At 38.2% G+C, this 23,664-nt stretch overlaps 1 long non-coding RNA gene across 1 annotated transcript in view; it reads right to left on the bottom strand.

Moving 5' to 3' along the window:
- Positions 1–7,836: 7,836 nt before the first annotated feature.
- LOC122138526 overlaps positions 7,837–23,664 on the bottom strand; it is a 96,740-nt gene continuing 80,912 nt past the window's right edge. Inside the window, exon 3 of the long non-coding RNA XR_006155650.1 lies at positions 7,837–7,965. This is a non-coding gene — a long non-coding RNA (uncharacterized LOC122138526). The remainder of the gene's footprint in view (positions 7,966–23,664) is intronic.

Here is a 23,664-nt window from a genome sequence, read left to right as displayed (position 1 = left end):
AAGCTGCTTCTCCGGCACTCAACTTCCGATAGCTTTCCTTAGCGCTCCCGTCAAACGTCTTCCAGAGCTGAGGACAACATCAGTAACTGAACCACCGATCACCTTCAACACGCACTTAAATCCAAGGTATCCAGTTCAGTCATGATGATAACAAACTATTATTCCAACTTTATTCAGTTTCAATAAAACGTCATAACAAACTTTCAGCTCTGAGCACTTCCAGCAAATCCTAGCAAGTCATTGTCCGTCACATGTGATGCCACGAGAAATTCTCCTCCACAGCATCAGACAGCAGCTCACCCTAGTGGCAGGCAAGTTGTAATTCCACCTGCACTTGCACAATCTGATATCTCCCAAAATTCTTCTCTTCTCTGATTACAGCAATACGGCCCACAGCCCAAAGACATGCAGGTTGGTTAAATTGAACATTCTAAGTTGTTCTCCCTCGACTCCTGTGTATAACAGACTTGTGTACGGATTGATTTATGTATGGATTAACTGGTCCTCACCATAAATATAGCCACAGATGCTTGAATGGCAATAAGAAGTAAATAAACAACAAACAATCAGCAACACAGCTCCTTGTTTTCTAATAATTCTCAATAGCTACTTCTAAATTCAAGATGCCTTATTCAGTGTCCCTTGGGACCTTACCTCATGCAGGCCAGTCTGGTCTCCTTCAACCTCCAATTATATTTCCAAATGCTCTATCTATTCTCCCCTCCATCCCTCCATCAATACCCTCTCATCCTGTCAGCTAGCAACAAACCCCACTCACAAACATCCTTTCATCCCAACATTCATTCTTCCACCCTTCCTTCAGCCGTTTACAGCAATACGGCTCTCATGTCTCTAATAATTTTCTATAGCTACTTATTCTCCCCTCTCTCCCTCCCCCTATTTTTTATTCATACCCTCTCATCCCGCCATCTAGCGCTAAAACCCTACTCACAAACATCCTTTCATCCCAACATTCATTCTTTCACCCTTTCTTCAGCCGTTTGTAGCAATATGGCTTTCATGTTTCTAATTATTCACAATAGCTACTTAGAAAAGTTTTAGAATTTTATTATATGTTAATGTAATATTTATATATATATATACCTCCCTTTGTACCACCCTCTCTCCCCTTCTCTCCACCACCCTCTCTCCCTTCCCTCCCTCCCCCATTCTACCCCCTCACATCCTCAATACTCCCCAAAAAAACCCACTCAAAAAACATCCTTTCATCCCAACATCCATTCTTCCACCCCTCCTTAAGATGTTTTACAGAAATATGGTTCTCATGCTTCCTAATAATTCTCAATAGTTACTTCTACAGTCCAGAAGCATCGTCCAGCACCACTACCTCACGTGTTGCAGTCTGGACTCCTTCAACCTCCAATTCTGCACCCTTCAGTTATTCCTAAGCGCCATCAAATTAATTTATCTAGCAGGCCATGCAGCATGGCTTTCCACCAACACCATCAAGTATTGCCTATCGCTCCAGATTTCTAGCGATCCTTCTGAGTCTTCTGGAAAGGTCCCTACTACTTTGCTGTCTGTCTCACTTTCGGCTGCAGAAGCAGACCTAGGAATTTCGACTTTCTCTCTGAAGCACTATGCCAGATTTCACCAACAACCACACACTCCCTTATGTTCTTCACCTTATGGACGACTTCCTAATGTTACACCTCCATCGCACCACCAGGATCAGGATTTCCATACTAATCAAGGTTTTCACCAAACTCTGCATTCCATTTTCAGAACAGAAAACCTCAGGAGTTTTAGGCATCACCCTTGACTCATTTCAGTCTCATTCATTTCAAGTACTCAACCCTCTACAAAATCCACGGAATCTCGCTGTTTCTTTCCAACTTCTATTAACAGATATATGAACAAGTGTCAGCTACTTGCACTTCTAGGCCACCTTAACTATGACATCTGGATAATTCCTCAAGGGAAATCCTTCTTGTCCAACCTTCTGTCTAAAGCAGCAGCCATCCCATCTTTCCACAACAGAGTCATATTGGATGATGCATGCAAATTGAAATGCTCCTCTGGCAACAATTCCTCACATCCCATAACAGCATCTTCTATCTCTATAACAACATATCTCATCTCGATGACTTCCAACTATATACTGATGCAGTGCCCTCAATAGGCTTCGACGCCCATTACGGTGGGTGCTGGTTTTCCTCCAAACGACCTCTGGAGTTCAGTTCCCGCAGTCCGCAAGCGCTTTCTCCACAAGATTTAAATCATGGTCCTTGGTTATTTATGAAATGCATATCAGCATATGCATTCTGCAGTCCGCAGTCAAGCGCTTTCTCCACCAGATTTATGAAATATACCACATTATCATTGCAGCCATCCTTTGGGGGCACGAATGGTCCAGAAAATCAAAACCTATCTACTCGGACAATGCAGTGGTAGTTAAAATTATAAACTAGGGAAATTGTGTGCTGTGGTTATTATGCAGTCATGTGCAGGCTAACTTAATATCCGCCTGACTGCAATTCCTCCTCCAAAACATATCGTATACCTCATTGTCATAGCGAAAAATCCAATTTCAGAAATCCATAGCATTAGCCCAGAATTAACATTCATTCTACTCTAGCCCACTGCTGACCAAAAAAATCTTACAAATGCTTCTCAAAAGCCATACTTAATCGCATTTCCCTGAGCGTGCTTCAGCGTACTTCACCGGCTGGAACCTCTCCAAGCTCACCATTCCTTCTATCAGTTTCCCTTCCATCAACCGACATGCTGCCCTTGCAACTTAATTACTTATGTTCATTCCTTCTTAAAAGATCCGAACATGCTCTTTCCAAACCTATTTACCAGGAATCAACTTAAATAAACTAACCACTGGCAACAATTTCCCCACTATCACTCATTCTCACACATCCATGCTCGTTAAAGGCTTACGAAACAAGAATCGATGCCAAATCACCAAATGCCTTCCACTAACCACTAACCTACTTAGCCTCTGCATAATCTCATACAATCATGCTATCCAAATCCATAGACTGATCAAAATTCAGACTTCATGTTCTTGCTAGCATTCTTCGGCTTCTTACGATGCTCGGAACTCACTCTGACTCCTTTATATTCAATCCTTCTATCCACTCCTGTATTTTGGAGATCACTATCCACTTCTCAGATACTCTCATATTCACCCTTTGAAGAAGCAAACTGACCAGTTAGGAACATCGTTTCCTATCTACATCTTCTGTCCATACTCTTTCTGAGTTCTTTTGAATCTATTTCCGAATATGTCCACTCTTGACACGCAGGCCAAGCACTTCCTAAAGATCCGCTCTTCCTTACAGAAACCGGAAACCGGCCACAAGATTCAGCAACATCAGCAACCACATGTGGAATCTCTGACAAGACTATCAGAACCCTTGGCCGCTGGTCATCTCGAGCATACCACACCTACATCCGCAACAATATCAAGTTCTCCGTCAAGCCCAAGCTTACCTCAGCTATTCCCAAATTAGGGGGTCCTAATCATCTGGCCAAAATATACAAACAAGATGATATTGCAATGCTGAGTCTCTCTGGGCCATCAATTCCATTCACCTAGATCAACCTGACCATCATCCTAATCCGTTACATTTTCATCATCTTCAAACTCATCCCTAACATTCTGAATAATAAACTGTTCATTTACATATTTGGTTGTGGTGTGGCCCATGCTCGTGAAAGGGAGTTAACTAATTAACTGAGGTTTTGGGAGCGAGGCCACACCTCTACCAATCACCTCACTTGCCAAATCCTTCATATTCAGGCCACCTCATACCTCGCTGTTTGTCTCTTTCACTCGAACCCACCCTTCCCGTCCCCCTTTAATCAAATCAGCTATCCTTATTATTTTCAGCTTACATCGGGGGGGGGGGGGGGGGGGGGGGGGGGGGGGGGGGGGGGGGGGGGGGGGGGGGGGGGGGGGGGGGGGGGGGGTCCTAATCATCTGGCCAAAATATACAAATGAGATGATACCCCCATCCTGAGTTTCTCCTGGCCATCAATTCCAGACGGCCAGATCAACCTGACCATCATCCTACCCCCTTTACCTTTTCATCCTCTTCCAACTCATCCCTAACATTCTGAACAATAAACTATTCATTTACATATTTAATTGTGGTGTGGTCCTTGCTCGTGAATGATTATAACCTGGTTTCTTTGCCTTCGCCAGCACTTATTTATCCATCGTAGCAGTGCTAGTGTGCTATTACTAAATCCTGCATGGCTCTGCCAGGCAGCAACGTGGCCTGATTACACTGTGTTCTGGTAGGATGCTGTGAAGCTGCAGGTGTCATGGAATTCCAGCTTCTGGGTTTGATCGGTGCACCCAGAGCTGTATAAAAATGCTGGCACTACGGTCGCTCCTGGAGCGCGGACATTGTCTGCAGGCTGAGAGCAGACACAATGGCACAGCAGGCTGAGGGTTGCAGCAGGTCTGCAAAAGCAGCTGCGAGGATGCACACACCACCTCAGTGGCACTTGAAAGGGCCACAAAAGTTTACGAGACTGAAGACAGAGAGGAAAAGGAATGAATGCATATTTAAAAAGAAAACAAGCCTGCTCTCGGTAAGAGCGAGCTTGCGCTCTGTTCATCTCATGGGTAAATCACATTGTGTGTGTGTGTGCAGTGGCCAGACTTTAGCAGTAAGTGCTCCATCCGCCTTCCCTGCTGGCAGCTTCCTTTAAAGGGCACATCAGTGAGATGCTATGATGTCATTGCCTCACTGTCTGTACGGCTCATGCACTGTCGAGAATGCGTTAGACCCCTTGCGCCTCTGCACTTCCATTCCAGCAACTCGGTGCATTACCTCATCGAAACACACTCTCCACATCTGCTTTCTTCTTCTTTTTTAAGAGACCTAAATACAAACAGTAGAACCTGGGAGATACTCTGTATAAACATATTAGCTTTGGAAAACTTGATTGATTCTGATCATTCATTGGTCATTCACTGAATCCTATGGTCAGATATTTTGCTAACACTTTACATTCATTAACATTAGTTAAAAGGATAGTTCATCCAAAAATGAAAATTTGCTATTAATTTACTCACCCTTAGGCCATCCAAAATGGAGGTGACTTTGTTTCTTGAGTAGAAAAGTAAAGAAGACTTTTAGCTGAAACCGTGGTCCTTTATAAAATGCATATCATGTTATTTCTTTTTTGTGAATTTTGTGAAACCTGTGTGAAAACAATCATTATCTTGGCAATTCTATATGGCACTAGTAACACATAAATTACATGTTTCATTTTGTAATAACACTGTATACATGGAAATAAATTGTAAAATATATACAGGCACAAAAATGGCATCCAGCATTTTTCTTTGATTTTTTTTTTTTTTAACAGTGAATTTCTGGCAACCGCAACTGCCAGTATTTTTACCATAAATTTAACAAGATTTTTTACACTGCACAGTCCTCAGACCCCTTGTCTCGCCTGTCTGTGTTCATTAGCCCTGACGAGCTCTAGCAGGAATGGCAGAAGAAGAGGTCTCACTTCCTGGAACCTTATCCAGGATTGTTAAGTGGGAGTGTACAAGAGGTCTGTATTCAGATAATGGGAATTTAGATTGTGACGGGCAGGGAACGCTAAAAAAACGAGCCTCGTAAATCAAACTTTAATTTCCACTCCGTTCCCGTCTAATCCATCAACACAGCTGGATTGCTCATATTCTTGAAGTACATCAAGCACATGTGCACATCTTTCACAACTAGTGCTTATGAAAGAACAATAACCTGTTTTAGAAAAAGAAGTGCTTATCTTCAAGCCCAGACAGAATCTACACACCTTTTCACATTGTCTGCACTAATTTGGGGGAAAGACTGGTTTAGCCAATTGGAATAAAAGCATTTAAAATATTACATTAAAAAAAAAAAAAAAAACTTCCAGTGGGTGGGGAACTGTGTTAATATGCTTTGTTAATTAAATTAATGAAAAACAATTGGGAATAATATTCATGCAGTGATATAAGTCTGAACTGTGAGATCTCACAATTGCAAGAAAAAAAAAAGTCTGCATTGTGAGATTAAAAGTTGCATCTTATTCTTATTCTTATTCTTATTGTTATTCTTATTGTGTCAGGGAAAAAAAAAAACAGAATCGTGAGACACAAACTCAGAATTCAGAGAAAATATATCTCGCAATTCAGATTTTTTTCTTCTTAGAATTGTGAAAAAAGTTTTTTAGAATTGTGAAATAAAAAGTACAATTTTATTTATTCCGTGATGGAAACAAGTTTTATAGAAATGTCACCCACAATAACAGTCAAAAACATCATTTATCTGATTATAATTACTTTGTGATTATTATATATACAAGCTACTGCTATATGAGGCTACATAGGTAGCACACCCTGCAAATCAACCCTTATGTGGTCTCTATATTTGTTCAGACAGTGAGTAAATTCACTGAAATTCTTCTACCCAACAGGCCCAATGCTGCAATATTATATATTTTCCCTAAAACTTATCAAAAATGTAAAATCCCATTTATTTCTGCATTAGAGGCCTCGTACAACATTTAAAAGGTGAAAAATAAATTAATTAATAAATTAATATATTCTGCTATATTTGGGTCTATGAGTTGGGTTGTAGGTGTTTATGTAATTAATTATTTATTTTGCGGTTTCATAACCAAATGACATTTACAAATACTCATTTAGCAGATGCTTTTATCCAAAGCAACTTCAATTGTCATGTCAGTCCAAAGATTTTAAGAGCTGATTTTAGTGAAAAGGCTTAAACTGAATCTGCTCCTCATACAAAGCTATTCTATGGCTTCAGAATACTGTGATTGGACATCTGTAGTTCTTTTATGGTGTTTTGTCCTTAAGAGTATATGGGTTTGGAACAGTATGACAAAATAATGACAATATTTTCATTTTGGCTAAGCTATCGCTTTAAAATAGTTGTGTACATAACGTAATTCTCTCTTTTCACCACTATTAGATTGTTATGGCTCAGGATTTTGCATCATTTATCACTGCTACACCTGTGGAGCATGTCTTCTAATTTAACCTGAAACAGACAGGCCTCTATCAGTCAAAAGACTTAATGCTCACAGGACGTCCCCTCCGCCAGCAATCATGTTTGACTTGTTGTTTTAGACCCCACAAGCAGTCTATAAGTGAGAACTGTTAAAATATCTTTTCATTGTAAGTCTCCCCTGCCAACAAAAAGAGTGTGGACTCATCTGTCAAGGTCTGTCATCTAATACTACAAGCAATATTTAATTAATCCTAACCAAGAGCGTAAGTATAAAGAGACTAAAGGACATAAAGACCTTTCAGATTGATGACTGAGAAAAGATCATCGTTATAGTGAATACTTTGAAAATGATACATTCAATAGCTTTGACAAATGTATGCTTACACTCAGAGGTGACTGGCAGATGTGCATATGTCCTATGTAAGGAAAACTTACACTTAAGTTGAAGTATGAACACTGTGTTAAAATTTTACCTAATTACAAACTATTATTTGAAATATATTTGAAATAAATATATAGTTATATATTTCAAAAATAGAATTTAGCTCATAAATAAATCATTTAATTAATACACAAAAAATATGTAGGCTATTTATATTTTTATATGCATGGTTGTATTAAATAAAGGATGCATCTATGTATTCTTTTTAATTTGATATTTAAATTAAATTATAAAAAGTAAAAGTGTAATGCTTGTCATAGAAATAAAATTGAGAAAGAGTACAACGAACAAGTTTCAATAGTCCTCAAAACCTCTAGTGGGACGTTGATCCATTCTATACGTTTGGACAGCTTTATCATGTTGCTGAAAGCTGACGTTGCACTGTGTTTGTTTGTCTGGGGAGGGAACGCACATCTCTTCCCCAGTTACGTAGCACCAGCAGGCCCTCAATGAGCCGTGAAGTCTCTATTGTTTGAGGAGTGGTTTCCCTGTCAGAGTCTTGGAGACCTCTTCACTTGAAGACAACTGGAATGAAAGACCAAAGGCAATATTTAGGCCGGAGAGAGACAAAAGAATGTTTGCATAAAATGCTGCATTATTATCGCATGACCTGTGTTGGGAAAGATAGCTTTAGCTTTTTAAACATATAATATATATATATACATACAATTGTATATACAATATATATATATACAACATACAATTGTTGAATCGAACAACTCCTTTGAAAAAGTAGTCAGCAATAATTTGAATATCATATAATATACCTCTTTAAAGGACACTTAATATTCAATAATATCATAATTTTGATGCCCGTGATGCAGTTGGATCTCAATCGAATTTGTTTAGTGATGAATTTTTGTAACATCAATACTGTTATTGAACTGAACTGAATCAACACTGAACTGAATCGAGCTGAATAATACCACTACTGCATTTAGTTGTGCTTCTTCTTAATACTGCAATAAGATCAGTATTACTTTACTGCTTCTAAGGACCTATTTAAAAGACATGACTCTAAGAGTAACAGCGCCAAAAATTGTATATAAATAAAGCTTTAACTTGCTATTTTAAGACTTTTGAGCATTCAACTAACTTTTTCGCCATTTTGCTACTTTTACCCACATACCTACTGTCTAAAACCCCACCCTCCAAAGACATTTCAGCAAATCAGAGCATGCAGAAATATTTCCCAGACAGAGTGTTTCTGATTGGCTAAAAGGTCATGACATCTATTTCAGTGTCAGGTAACATGATTGTTTTATATGCAATGTTTAAAAAAAAAAACTTACGACACTTCTAATGTACACTGAGCACTATTTCCTGCATTCGACATTCACTCGCTTGCATGTCTGCTTAGTCAATATTTTATACTTTACCTTTTTTATCAGTATTGATGTCTTGCTTCAAATATCTAAACACCCTTACAACATGATACATTTTCAGCGACAGGCTTATTTGCAAACATTTAGCCTTCTCAAGTACATTTATCTTGTTTTAAGGATGTTTAGTTGTTTTACAGGAAAACAAGAAAAATATACAGTATATATCTTTTTTTTCTGTGCAAACAACCTTTGCTGCTCTTCTTCCATAAACTCTTTAGAATCAGACCTACCTCCACTTCAATATTTAATCTAGCATCATATGTGTGGAGGAAAAAAGCGGTTTGGAATAACATGAATGTACTGTAAGTACAGTAAATGGTGACAAAATCTTAATTTTTGGACTATTTCTTCAAATACACAACCATGAAGGAAGATTACAGCCTACTCAGCAGGCTTAGAGGTGTAAGGAGATTCCGGTAAAGTTTGTGGATGTTGGCCGATAACAGAAGGAAAAATATTCAAATTGTGTGACAACATATAAAAGTGGATTAATTCCTTGTTTTATCAGACCTTGCAGTGAACCCATAGTTCAAGAAAGCAAATACAGATTAAAAGCCCTGCATTAGTCAAAACTGTATCCATGTGTGTATGGAAAAACCATCATTTATTTTCTGTTTAAAGGACCATCTGTGTGAGTACCAAATCATGCAAGAAAACCCGAAGAACGTTAAAATACAATATCATGACTTCTGGACAAGCCTCATTCTGAGGATGAGAGAAAGCTGACCATCAGTTTTGTTTTGAATTGTTATTTCTGTCCTAATTTTGCCGTAGAAGCATTTCATGCATAGTTGGAAGTTTATGAAACCTTACCCAACAATATTAAACAAAGTTAGAGTGTTAAAATGCCTGAATGTATAAACTAAGCAATGAGCAATGCTCAGAGTTCATGCTGAGCGCAGCTCTGACAGACAATGTGACTCCCACGCTGCTTTACACAAAGCTCCAATCGAATAATAAAGACATTTAAATTATATATATAAAAAAAACAATACTGTTCTTTTGAACTTGGAAAAAAAGCTGTTTCCAGCATTAATAATCACCAAATCATCTGAAAAGAATGATTTCTGAAGATTCATGTGACACAGAACTACAGTAATGGCTGCTGAACATTCAGATTTGATTTAGAGTTGTATTTTAGGTTTTAAAAATATATAGCTATTTAAATATATAGCTATTTTAAATAGTAAAATTATTTCAAAATATAACTGTTTTTACTGTATTATTGATCGAATAAATTCATCCTTAGTGAGCTTAAGAAATTTATTTTTTTTATGTTTGTTTATTATTACTATATATGAAAATTATAGCTGGGAATTAATTTTAAATTCAAGGCAAACACTTAATTCACAAAACATGCTGAAAATCACTAAGTATGTTCCACTTCCTATCATTCTGATTCAAATTTCTATTCAATATCCTGTAGGGTGTTTTGAATTTTATTTAAATGTTAATTCAAATTAAAGTTAATTCAAGTTAATTCAAATTAAAATGTTAATTCAAATTAATTCAGAAGAAACAGTCGAGCGACAGAGAAGGACAGCAGTTTGTAAGTGTTTTTGCCTCGTTTTCTCATTAGACTACTGCGTGATCATCGTTGCTAGGGAAACTTTGCTTTAATTACTGTGTGTGTTACCCTGGTAAATACGTGTGAATTGTGGCGTTTGGTTTTGCGTTTGCCTATCGCGGGACTGGACAGTTTCGGTCTTCTAAATAGGGAGGCGTGACAAGCTGACTTCAATCACAGGTAATCAGGCAAATATATAAGTGGTAGGTGTCACCGCGGCAGCGGGTCGCGGCAGCCCTCGTGTGAAGCCTCCCTCGTGTGAAGCCTCCTCGTGTGAAGCTTCCTGTGGAAAGACCGACGAGTGTAAAGACCATCGACTCTACCTGCGCGACTCCACCGAGGCAAGGACACCGACAGGGCACGTGAGTATTGCTTTCTCTCGCCTTCATTTTTTGTACAGCTCGTCCTCAAATACTTATTTTGGACACTTGTATTCACTATGTGCTTTCAGATCTCTACTATCACTACTAACACTCGGAGAGCACGCTATGTACGTCGAAGGAAGGCCTGCCTGACAAATCTAAGGCCTGTCCCTCTGACCTCTACTCCAACGCTCTCTATTCCAGTTGTGTCTCTGACCTGCCAGTCCGCTGTTAACAAAGCAGACTTCATTTCTTCCATTGCTACTCAAATCTGGTCTCAGCCTCATGGCACTGACTGAGACCTGGATCAAACCTGAGGAACACTGCCACTCCCGCAGCCCTCTCCACTCATTTCACTTGTTCCACACCCCTCGTACGACTGGTGGGGTTGGAGGTACTGGCCTCCTTATATCGAAAGATTGGACATTTGATCTTCAACCACCACCTACAGGTCACGGTTCATTTGAATCACATGCTGTTACTGTAACCCACCCTGTTAAAATCCACTTTTGGGTCATTTATCGTCCCCAGGTCAATTGGGAAACTTCTTGGAGGAGTTGGACGTGCTACTATCAAATTATCCTGAGATGGTACTCCTCTGGTACTGCTTGGTGACTTCAACATCCACCTAGATAAACCCCAGGCTGCTGACTTCAACACTCTGCTCGCCTCATTTGATCTTAAGCGACTCTCTACTACAGCGACTCACAAATCGGGCAAACCAACTGGACCTCATCTACACGCGCTGTTGCTCAGTGGACAACACTTTAGTTACTCCACTGCACACCTCAGACCACTTCCTCATTACTGCTAATCTAGCACTTACTCCTGAAGCGGCACACGCTCCAACGCGGGTCACCTTTCGACGGAACCTACGCTCACTCTCTCCATCTCGCCTATCCTCTGTGGTTGCATCTCACTTCCTTCACTCTCGCAGTTTTTCAGCTCTGGACACGAACAGTGCTACGGACACTTTTTGTTCCACTCTGACCTCTTGCTTTGGACAACTTTTGCCCACTGTCGTCTAGACCAGCACGCACCACCCCATCTGCCCCTTGGCTGTCCGATGTACTCCGTGAACATCGCTCTAAACTCAGGGCTGCAGAGAGGAAATGGCTTAAATCAAGAAACTCTACCGACCTCAGTTGTGTGTATCAGTCACTCTCCTCTCTTCCTTCTCTGCAAACGTCTTCACTGCTAAAACATCATATTACCACGACAAGATTAAACAACTGTTGTGACGCTCGGACACTCTTCAAAACCTCTCTTCTCTTCTTAATAACGCCTCCACCTCCTCCTGCTCAATCGACTCTTACAGCTGATGACTTTGCAGTTTTCTTCACAAATAAGACAAGAAACATCAGTGACCAATTCTCCACACTGCAGACTGAGGATAACTTCACAACGACTAAAGCTCACTCATTCTCCTCCTTCCTCTCCACTCTCAGAGACGGACGTTTCCAAACTTATCCTCTCCAGTCATCCTACTACTTGCCCACTGGATCCGATCCCCACTCACCTCCTTCAAGCGATTTCTTCTTCAGTCATACCTTCACTTACTCACATTGTCAACTCCTCTCTCTTCACTCTGGAACATTTCCCTCAGCATTTAAGCAGGCTCGGGTAAGCCCACTGCTGAAGAAACCATCTCTAAATCCAGCACTTCTAGAAAACTACAGACCGGTATCCCTTCTTCCATTCATTGCAAAGACACTCGAACGAGCTGTGTTCAACCAGCTCTCTATGTTTCTTGTACAGAACAACCTCCTGGACCGCAACCAATCTGGCTTCAAAAGTGGCCACTCAACTGAGACTGCCCTGCTCTCGGTTACTGAAGCCCTGCGACTGGCAAGAGCAGCTTCAAAATCCTCAGTGCTCATTTTGCTGGACCTGTCTGCTGCTTTTGACACTGTTAATCACCAGATTCTCCTATCCACCCTCAGAAAGATGGGCATCTCTGGAACTGCACTCCAGTGGCTTAACTCCTACCTGTCTGATAGATCCTTCATGGTGTCTTGGAGGGGTGAAGTTTCTAAGTCACAACAACTTGCTACTGGGGTTCCTCAAGGCTCAGTACTTGGACCGCTTCTCTTCTCCATCTACATGACGTCATTAGGATCTGTCATTCAGAAGCATGGCTTTTCCTATCACTGCTATGCTGATGACACTCAACTCTACTTCTCATTCCAACCAGATGACCCGACGGTAGTTGCTCGCATTTCAGCCTGTCTGAGTGACATTTCTAGCTGGATGAATGACCATCACCTTCAGCTCAACCTTACTAAGACTGAACTGCTGGTGGTTCCAGCTAACCCATCGTTTCATCACAACTTCTCTATACAGCTGGGTTCGTCAACCATAACTCCTTCCAGGACAGCCAGAAACCTAGGAGTTGTGATGGATCATCAGTTAAGCTTCACAGACCATATTGCTACAACGACCCGGTCCTGTAGATTTGCCTTATTCAACATTAGGAAGATTAGACCCTTCCTGTCAGAGCAATCCACCCAACTTCTTGTCCAAGCTCTTGTTCTCTCCTCCAGACTGACCCGACTATTGCAATGCTCTCCTGGCTAAGACTGAACTGGGCCTTCCTGCATGTACGGGCCTTATCAAGCCTCTGCAACTGATCCAGAATGCAGCAGCGAGGGTTGTCTTCAATGAGCCGAAAACAGCCCATGTTACTCCTCTCCTCATCAAGGTTACACTGGCTACCAGTAGCCGCTCGCATCAAATTCAAGGTACTGATGCTTGCCTACAAAACGACCACTGGCACGGCGCCAACTTACCTAAACTCACTAGTTCAATCTTATGCACCCTCCAGAAGTTTGCGCTCTGCAAGTGAACGACGCCTTGTGTTGCCATCCCAAAGAGGTTCAAAATCACTCTCACGGACTTTTTTTCCTGGACTGCTCCCAGCTGGTGGAATGACCTTCCGATCTCAATTCGAACAGCTGAGTCTTTACTCATTTTCAAAAAACATCTAAAGACTCATCTTTTTCGCCTGCACTTAACTAACTAATATTAGTACTTACCTTTTTTTCTTTTTTCTCTTCTATCATATGCCAAAAAAAAAAAAAAAAAAAAAAAAAAAAAACCCTGGCTACATGTTCTGTACTAGACTAACTGAGACTTGTCATAGCACTTGTATACCGTTGTTGTTTTCTCGTTGATCTGATTGTTTCTACTGTTCTCATTTGTAAGTCGCTTTGGATAAAAGCGTCTGCTAAGTGATTAAATGTAATGTAAATGTAAATTCCAATAAATTGCGATTGTTCTCCCAAAAATGAAGTTTCTCCAAACCTTTATGAGTGTCTTTCTTTTGTTGAGCACAACAGAATGAATTATGAATATTTAAACACTTGACGGCAGCCATTAACTTCCATAATATGTTTGGAAGTCAGTGGCTACCGTTGACTGTTTGGTTGCCATTGATCTTCAAAATATATTTTTGAAGAACAACTTCAGGATGAGTAAATGATGACAGAATTTTCATTTTTGGGTGAACTACCCCTTTAAAGTCTATTCAGCAGCCACTCCATTCCTTGAAAGAGCAGGGACTCAAATGATCTCAGACTGCCATGACGTTATGCCAGTTTATCGCAAACCTTTGGAGTATCTTGGGAATGAAAGTTAAGTAGAAGCTTTTAAGGCAGCAGTGAATCGTTGATTGCAGGATGGTGAGCAGGGACACTGGGACCTTGAGGATGACCTCACTCTCAACTCCAGAACAACATGCCCACCCCTTCACCCTTCAACGCTGCAGGAGTTCAGCACACGTGTCCATCGCGTAAATATTTCATAAGCATGTCTCTCAATGCAGAAATAACTAGTGTGAGTGACAAGTGGTGCTCCACTTGAAGAAGACAAACCACTTGAATAAGAACAATACTATCATCAAACAATCTTCTATAACATTTTTGATAAGATGTTTGTGCAGCTTAAACACTTGGAATTTCTCTAGAAGGCTATAAATATATACAGGTGATCTTCCAGCATGGATAGCACCAGGTGGAGTGTTTCAAAACACTTTTTATATAATAAAATATAATAGCCGACTTCACTGGTTCAATAAATGGCTGTGTTCCAATGCCTAGTGAGCACTTGATCTAAGCTTAAAAAAAATAAAAAAATAAAATTCTGATTATGCTGGTGTCTCCACTAGGATTATTTACTATCTTAAGTATTTGTTGGTCAGGAGACTTCACCAGAAAGCTATGTTTTGCCAGCAAGACCAGCATTAAACAGCCTAGAACAGCATAAGACGTGTTCATAAACATTACAAATATTTGTATTTCAAATAAATGCTTTCTATTCATCACTTCTTGAAAACCCTTGAAAGAAATATCACGATAATAAAAATGTTTCTTGAGCAGCAAATCAGCACATTAGAATGATTTCTGAAGGATCATGTGACACTGAAAACTGGAGTAATGATATTGAAAATTCACCTTTGCATAACAGGAAAAAAATGCATTTTTAAAATTTATTAAAATAGAAAATTACTTTATTTTTCTAATAATATCTCACAATATTATTGTTTGTACGGTACATTTGATCAAATAAATGCATCATTTGTGAGCATTAGAGACCTTTCAAAAACATAAATAAATAAACAAACCAAAAACCTTTGAACTGTAAATATCACAAAAAGGAGATTAATCACAATTATTTTATTTTAATGATATCTATTTAAGAAGAAGCAGAACAAATTACGGTTTCATTGTTAATTTTTCACAGTATAAATTTATCTTCATCCGTGAATATATAAAGCATATTTTGGTTCATGGTATCTAAAAGGTTGAAAATCCCTGTCCTAAAGCATTAGGTACTGTACCTCACTAAATTTTAGAACAGAGAGTTGTGTGGGTGTGCAAACCTTCTCGGTGCCTGGCAAGTCACAGCCCTTCATTACCACAAGACCCCACATCTAAGTGAAGAAAATATAAACAACTAAATATTGGGTGTCACTTTTTCGCAAGCCGTTGAATCTCACATCAGGGGGTTTAAGTCAAGCGAGAACATCTGATAAGAGCAGTTTCATACTGTATGTGGTGTAAATGGCACAGGAATTTCAACATGATTGGGCCAATACATGTTTATGCTGTGGTAATGGGATGTGAAGATGGATTGTTGATCTGTCACACTGAAACATACCAGGTGTTTTGTTGCAAGTAAGAAGCTCTCAAATGGAAATAATCCAGAGGATTTTTAAGAGAGCTGAAGAGGATATGCTGTTGTGAGATGAATTGGAAGGAACAGCTGACACACTGACCAGTGCAGCTGAAAACCCAAAGCGACTCCCAGCCATCACAATGTCCAACAGAAGCCATAGATCTGGTGGAGCACTGACAACATGTTGGATTCACTGAGGATGTTCCTTCTGAAGAAGAACAAAACAAGAGAAGAAAAGCAGTCGTTTCATAGGGACTGTCTTGCAATGTGGATTAAATGTCTGTATAAAAAAAAAAAAAGTGAATTCTATAAATATTGATATTTGTAAGTTGCTTTGGATAAAAGCGTCTGCTAAATGACTAAATGTAAATTATATACACCATTAAAACTTCAATAAAGGTTCTTTATTGACATCAGTGGTTCCATGAAGAGCCTTTAACATCCATGGAACCTATCCATTCCGCCAAAGGTTCTTTATTGTGGAAAAAGGTTCTTTAGATTTTTTAAATCTGTTCACTGAAATGCTCTTAAGGAAACCAAAAATGGTTTTTCTACGACATCATGAAAAATCCAATTTTGAATACTTAACTTTTAAGAGTGCAGATTTAACTCAATTTCACATTATACAATCACATTTAAATGCAAATTCTTGACTGGGGAAAGAAACAGCACTGATAAGCATTTGAGACTGCATCACTTGTTAACAGTAGAATGGTAAACATCAGAAAAGAGGAGATTAATCATGTGCAACGAGTATTTCACCCAAAAATGAAAATCCTGCCATTTACTTACCTTTACATTTTCTAGTCAAGAGTAGTAATTTTGAGATTCTTCACACTAGGTAAAAAAGTTTCTTTTAAGAACTGTGTAGTGAAAAGTTCTTTGAGGAACCAAAAACGGTTCTTCTATTGCCGTGAAAATCTTATGGAACCTTTATTTTGAAATTTCAAATTCTACGTTCCACAGAAACAATTGCTGCATCCCAATTTGCATACTATCCATCTTAAATAGTATTCTAACATTGAATTAGTATGTCCCAAATCATAGTATGTTTAAAAAAGTATGCTAAAGATTCCCAGATGGTCTACTACTTCCGGTTAGAATTCAAAGTGCAGATAGATACACACACTTGTTGCGCTCGACTCCAGTTTTAGACACGCACTCGCGAACTTCCCTATGCACTTCCCCTCGGGGGTATCCCTGCCACCATCTTGAAGTGCGTTCCACTTCGTGAAGTGGACAAGGGAAGTTTATATAGACAAACCCTCGCTCCCTTGATTTTGACTGAGGGAGCGAGTCTACTTCATATTTACACTTCAGGCCACTCCATAGACCACAATGCAACACGATTGTGACGTCATTGCAGATTGCGTTAAATTTATCCCCACCCCAAACAACGTACATACATTTATAACAGCCCAAGCATACCTATATACATATAGAATGCTGCACCAAACAAATTCATAAGGGGGAAATGTAAACAATAAACCAACTGAATAGAAGATTATAAAGTGATCAAGGGATTAGGACGTTCCAGTTCAGCCCATCACAAGGGTTCTGCCAGAAGTGGGCACTCATGCAACATAATCAATGACGTACATCCGAGTAAACGAGACGGAGGGAAGTTTGTGAGTGAAGGGCATAAAAAATGGACTGGAATGCAGCCTCTAACAGCTAATATTGCCCACAATGCATTGTGCGGTGGAGAGGATTGGATTAGAGTTACAAACACGCATAAAAAGTGTTTAAAAAAACTACAAACATGGCGGATATACGCGACCGACAGACAGGTAGAGAAAGGGATTTGAGTGATAAATAATCAATGTCTAACCTGATGAAAAATATTAATTTAATGTTATCCACATTATATTTTATCTGTAGGAGCACTGTGAACTTTTATAATGATACGTTTGGTCATTAACTTTAAAATGCATCATTATCCAAACACATGAGCGGAGTTCTTGGCATGATAGACCCGTGACTAGCAGATCAACGTGCCACTTCATTTCTCTCCAGTACAGTAGGAAATCAAATTAAACGAAATGTGGATGAAGTTAACGGTGACAAGATGATTGACAGTGCAGTTTAAACAGTGACAGAATGCACGTAACTAAGCAACAGAGCTTCCGTTAAAGAAGCAGCTATGACGAAGTGGTATGTCCCAAAGCTTGCCTACTATTCTTCTATGTACTCAAAAGTATGTACTTTTTCTTCACAAAAAGAGTACATACTTTTAGGGCATAGTATAAGTAGGTGAATTGGAATGCAGCAAATAACACACACAGTAAATAATGACAGGGCTTTCTTTTTTTCTTTTTTTTTTTTTGGGGTGAACTGTCTCTTTAAGTTAACTGGTCTGAGCCTGGGTTTCAATTCCAGCTTCACAATCTCATTTTGATGATTCATTTGCCAGATACAAAAGGCAGAGGCAAGCCTCAATGTAAACCTATATTGACTTTTCTTATCTTCATAAGCCTCACCTTACCTTGAACTTATTATCAGGCAGCTGATGGTGCTCCATTAGTCAGCCTTCTGGGATTTGTGTTTGTACTAAGAATAACTGACATGCGTTTGTCTTATTCTATAAATACCTACCTGGATCAAAAACAGTGAAACTCTGAAATAACATTGACAGTTTCTGTTTGAGGTAGGGAACCTGTAGTCATGGAACAAAAATAGAGTAACAAAAGGAAAGGGCACAGTTTTCAAAGGCCTGTATTTATATAAATGAGGCCCTGAGCTTGGCCATGGCAACTTTTCTTTTGTATATGGGCTGGCAAATCTATGGGCTCTGCCTTTACTATACAAAATGGTTTTGTTTTGTTTTTGTTTTTTAAGTAAAATAAAGGCCAAAATGTGTCTTTTGTGCCCTCGTTTCTGCTTTGAGTAATTAACTATGAGATATGCCTGTGGGCTGGTTTTATTTATTTATTTATTTTTTCCCCTGCTCATCATAGCAGTATTCGCTGTTGTGAATGGTGCTTGCCTTGAAGTTGCTAAATATAGCACAGTACAATCTGAATGGTGAAATGTCTGTTTCTGCTCAGCAAAGAAAATAAGCAGAGAAAAATAGGTTTATTTTCTGACACTGGTTAGTCACTCAAATATCTGCACTGTATCATTGCACAAAAATTAACACAGGACTGAAAATATTACAGTAATATAATATGCTCTGGTAACAGGCAAATATCAACAAGTGTGTGAATCAGTACTATTTTAGTTATATTTATTATATACTGAATTTGCTTTTAATATATATTTTAAAAAAATGGGGGAAAAACATTTTAAATTATTATTTTAAAATTATTAAATTAAATTATTAAGTTTTTCATCTAATATTTATATCTTATGTAAGTTTTATTTCAATTAACAAAAACAATTTTTAATAGGATAAGTTATAGTTTTAGTTAACAAAAACAGAAAATTTGTTTAAATAGCGCCATTTAAATTGTACCATTCCACGACTGCATTGTTCTTTCACAGGGTTTAAAGTGTTAGTTCTTTGATAATTTTGCCTTTTTAGTGGTCAATATTTGCTTAAACATACCCATTTTATAACGTTCCTACAGTTAAAATTAGTTTTTTACTTATTTTTTTATTTATTTTTTTTACCACTAGAATGCAATTTCCATCTAACCAAACAAACACAACCAACAATATAACAGCAAAAGCACAATGGAAAGAATGTTTTGGCCGATTTAAGTGATTAATTGGTTTTCATTCATGCAACATCACAAAACATTACTGAAAAAGCAAATAGCTAAGCACAACAGGGAATGTCTTACGACATCCAATACTGCGAGACGGCTTAAAGCAAATAAACAGAGTGATTCATCTGGATCAACAGAAGGAAAGTTGCAGCTGATAGATGGTATGTTCTGTCAGACAGCCTAGACGTAAATTAATGTACTTCGGTATCTGTTTAGGTTACAGAGTCAATGCAAACACGTTATGACGCCCTGTTCATTGCTCCGTAGATGTTCAAAACACAAAGGTCACACACACGTCCTGACTGGTATTAAATAACATTATTCTTTTCTTCAAATTGTCAGAAATAAAATCTGTTTTATATATAAAAAAAATATCCTTATTAGTTAGGACAGAGTATAAAGCAAGCTGACAAATGACCAAAGTTCATTACACTTTAAAAAACATCTATCTTTCTGTCATTCTATCATTGTGTTCATTTGTTATATCAAGCACTGCAGGTTAGTAATATTTGTTGGTCTTTATCAAGCATTCAGGAAGGATCCACATCTACCATTATTTCATTGTTTGATTGTTTCCCACTCAAGAAAAAAAATCTGTACTTCATTATTAAGAGTCTGTGCAGAAATGACAGTTCAAGTTGATGATTTCTTACCATGAGCTTCGAATCCAGAGTACATTATACTTTCAATAAATAAATAAATAAAAATAGCTGATGCAACTTGGATGAAGTTTGATCTTTAGTGAACATTGCAGTATCATTGTGGTATAATAATGACCCTGGCTTTAATTTGGCAAATAAATCTAAAGCTCTGTAAAAAGTTACAAGCATGCAACTTAATGGCTTAAACTGACAAATTATACTAATTGTAATAAATAAAAATAATAGTTGCATAATTGTATCAATATGTAGGTTGCCAAGTAGGCCTGTTGGATTAACCTCTATCATTCCACACAATCGCTCTCCAAAACCAAAGCTTTGCTGAAAATAAATTAAGCTCTCTTTAAAGAGCTTATAAAAGATGTTAAAGGAATAATTTATCCAAGAATGAAAAATTTGACATCATTTACTCATTATCATGCCATTCTCTTTTCCACAAAACAAGATCATAGTGCAAAAGCACATACTTTATGTAGCCAATAAAAGCATCAATAACTTACTACTAACTACAGAAGTGCATAACACCTCATTACATGTGATACAGAAGAAAGACATTAAAAGGGTGTCAGAATGGCATGAGAGTTCAGTTTTAGTAAAATGATTATCTTAACTGATGGTTAACCTTATTGCAGTGAACCTAGAGTAATATCTTCATGCTGCTATCAACCTTTTAAAACTTGGAAGTGGACTTTTATGGACATATATAGCTAGTTAAGTTAGGACACGCTCTCCCAATGCAAAGTGGAGCTGGAAATAGGAGAGTAAAACCCCAAAAAGCAAACAAAAGTGAGCAGGTGTTTATATTAGTCAGAGTGGCTCCAAGGAGATCTGGGTGGGGATTGTCCATTATCGAAACCTGGCAAGCCCAAATCAGAAGCCCTGGGGGATCATTCTATCAAAAGGAATCTCCCGAGCAGTGTTAAAAATCCTCTACGTGAGGCCGGAGACACACGAGAAGATGCGCTATCATGTTGTACAATTGCCCCGCAGGGTCTGACAACGTGAATGCTGGAAAAATAATGAAAGCAAGACGAGTATCGGTTGACTTTTCAGGACGAGTGGAAAACTAAATAGACGAGACACTGATTGCTCGGCTTGCCTGTCATAAGTCATTGCCTGACATAAGTCAGAGCTCTCCCTTAATGCTCCAGACTTAGGGGAACAATAGTGCACCTGCTGAAAGCAGTCTCAACACACACTCTCGCACATGGCAACAATGAGTCGACGCCTGTTGTGGAGGGTGTCCACTTGAAGGCACAGCATGGAAAACATGTCAAAACACTACAGCCTGGGATTAAAGGTCTGGTGATTACTTGTCAAAGTCAGTGACTGATCGCAGGCCCGGGAATCTGAGTGCTCTTTGCATTTTCTTCAAATTTTAAAGAATTTAAACATGGTTAAATTTGTTAAATGGAGCTGAAAGCACTAGACAGAACTCATTTTTGCACAATTTCATGCTTTAGTCCAACTTGTATGAAATTTATTAATTTTACTTTGACTAAAATGGCATTTTAAACAATGAAAACAACATTTTTGTTTACAAAAATGTGCAAACTCTTTTTCTCTGGTCAACAGTATTGTAATTATTGTCATGATGCACATGATCCATTTCATTTCCATTATTGTTGATGGAATAAAAAAAATAAAAAAAAAATAAAAAAAATTATTAAGATTAGACAAGATTATCTTTGGAACTTATTGGTAGCAAATCAGCCAACAATACTTAGTCAAAGGGTTGGGGGATGTGTATAGTCTCTTTTAGCCAGACTTAAAGTCTAAACCGACGGCATAAAGTCTGGCCTAAATTGCAGCTTATTCTGACCAAGAACCGCCCACATAGACGACCATAGTAGTTTTGGTTTTATGTTCCGTTTAGAGGCAGATTTATCTGGAGTAGGTTATGCTGTAAATTACTAATGACGTAACAAAGAATAATAATTCAAATATATCAGTCTCTATGATTGATTATACAGAAAACATAAAAAATAGCGGACTTTGTGATCAGAAATTCTATCAGAAGAATGATTATTAACTCAAAATTGAAGCAAAACATAGTTTTTGGATAGCCGGGTTACTTGCTACTTAGTGCCTCATTTTTTATTTTATTTTATTTTTTTATATAATGGCACTAACCTCAAAAGTTTGTAATCAGCAAGATTGAAACAGAAAGGTTTCATCAGTGACTCATTTTAAAAAATATATATATATATATTTTTTTAAAAATCTTACTGACCCCAAACCTTTGGATGGAAGTGTTTGTATTACAACTTGCTGTAGAACTTTAGGTGTTACATTGTATACCCACCCAATCCAACACTTTCCAAAAGAATATTTAAAAATGATTTGAATATACATTCCACCAAGGCCTTAAGTACAGAGCAAGGAGACGCACATCTAGGGCATGACCATCTGACTCCTCCCCAGCGTTAAAATCTGAAGCTTTCACTGGAATTGCAAGGAGGTCCCTGGCCAGAAGGCACACTAAGAGTCAGAGTACACATCTCAGGCCAACCGACATGGATTTCAAATTGTGTATAAGTTAAAAACACATCTCCAGCCTGCTGGGTGGTAACTGGTAACTTACCCTCTCGTGACTTGGAAGAAGTTTGCTTCAGGGCTTTATTATTATGCAGTAGGTGAATATCCTTGATGTGTCACAAAAAAAAAAAAAAAAAAAAGGTCTCTTTAGCCAACTTTTCAGCTGAGGTGTCTGAGCAACTCTTATTTTTATGATCACTGTGGCAACCCGACTTCAAAACTTGGACCAGTGCTTCTGGGATTGTTGACTATCTGCTCCAATTAACGTATTGGTAGTGATGCAGATAAAAATCTGTTAAGAAAACAAGACTCAGAAGCCAGTTTTCATTCCTTCAAGCTATTAAATTAGACTGACAAATGTTGCTTCAACAAACACTGGTGAAATGTCTGTGCTGGTTTAGTGATAGTCTAACTTTCTGGTGATATAGTCTAACTAATTTGGCCAACCTTCTGGCAATTTCTCTCAAAATGATGAACAAATATTCTTCAAGTAATGTTAATAAAACATTAATCCAAATCTATCTTGTCTTTAATAATGTTCTTGAAACATTAGTGCACAAACTCAAGTGCAAAAACTATTTACAGTATACATCATGTATTATTTAAATGATTTAGTTAGGCATTCATCTGTTTTAAATGTTGCTTCTTGTTTGATGACGTTCTAGAGAACATTCAATGTTTGTAAAATGATAAAATAGAATCTTCCCTTTACGTTCACATAACCAAGGAAAACTTTTTAAAACATTAAAAAATCTAAATATTTTTAATGTTCAGAGAACATTCAGAAATAAAGTTTTTATAAATGTTAGCAAAACGTTCAGTAACAGT

The sequence above is a fragment of the Cyprinus carpio genome, chromosome B9 (assembly GCF_018340385.1).
Source record: "Cyprinus carpio isolate SPL01 chromosome B9, ASM1834038v1, whole genome shotgun sequence".
NCBI lineage: Eukaryota > Metazoa > Chordata > Actinopteri > Cypriniformes > Cyprinidae > Cyprinus > Cyprinus carpio.
The sequence above is the reverse complement of the archived record's forward strand: the minus strand, read 5'-3'. Positions and strand labels throughout refer to the sequence as shown.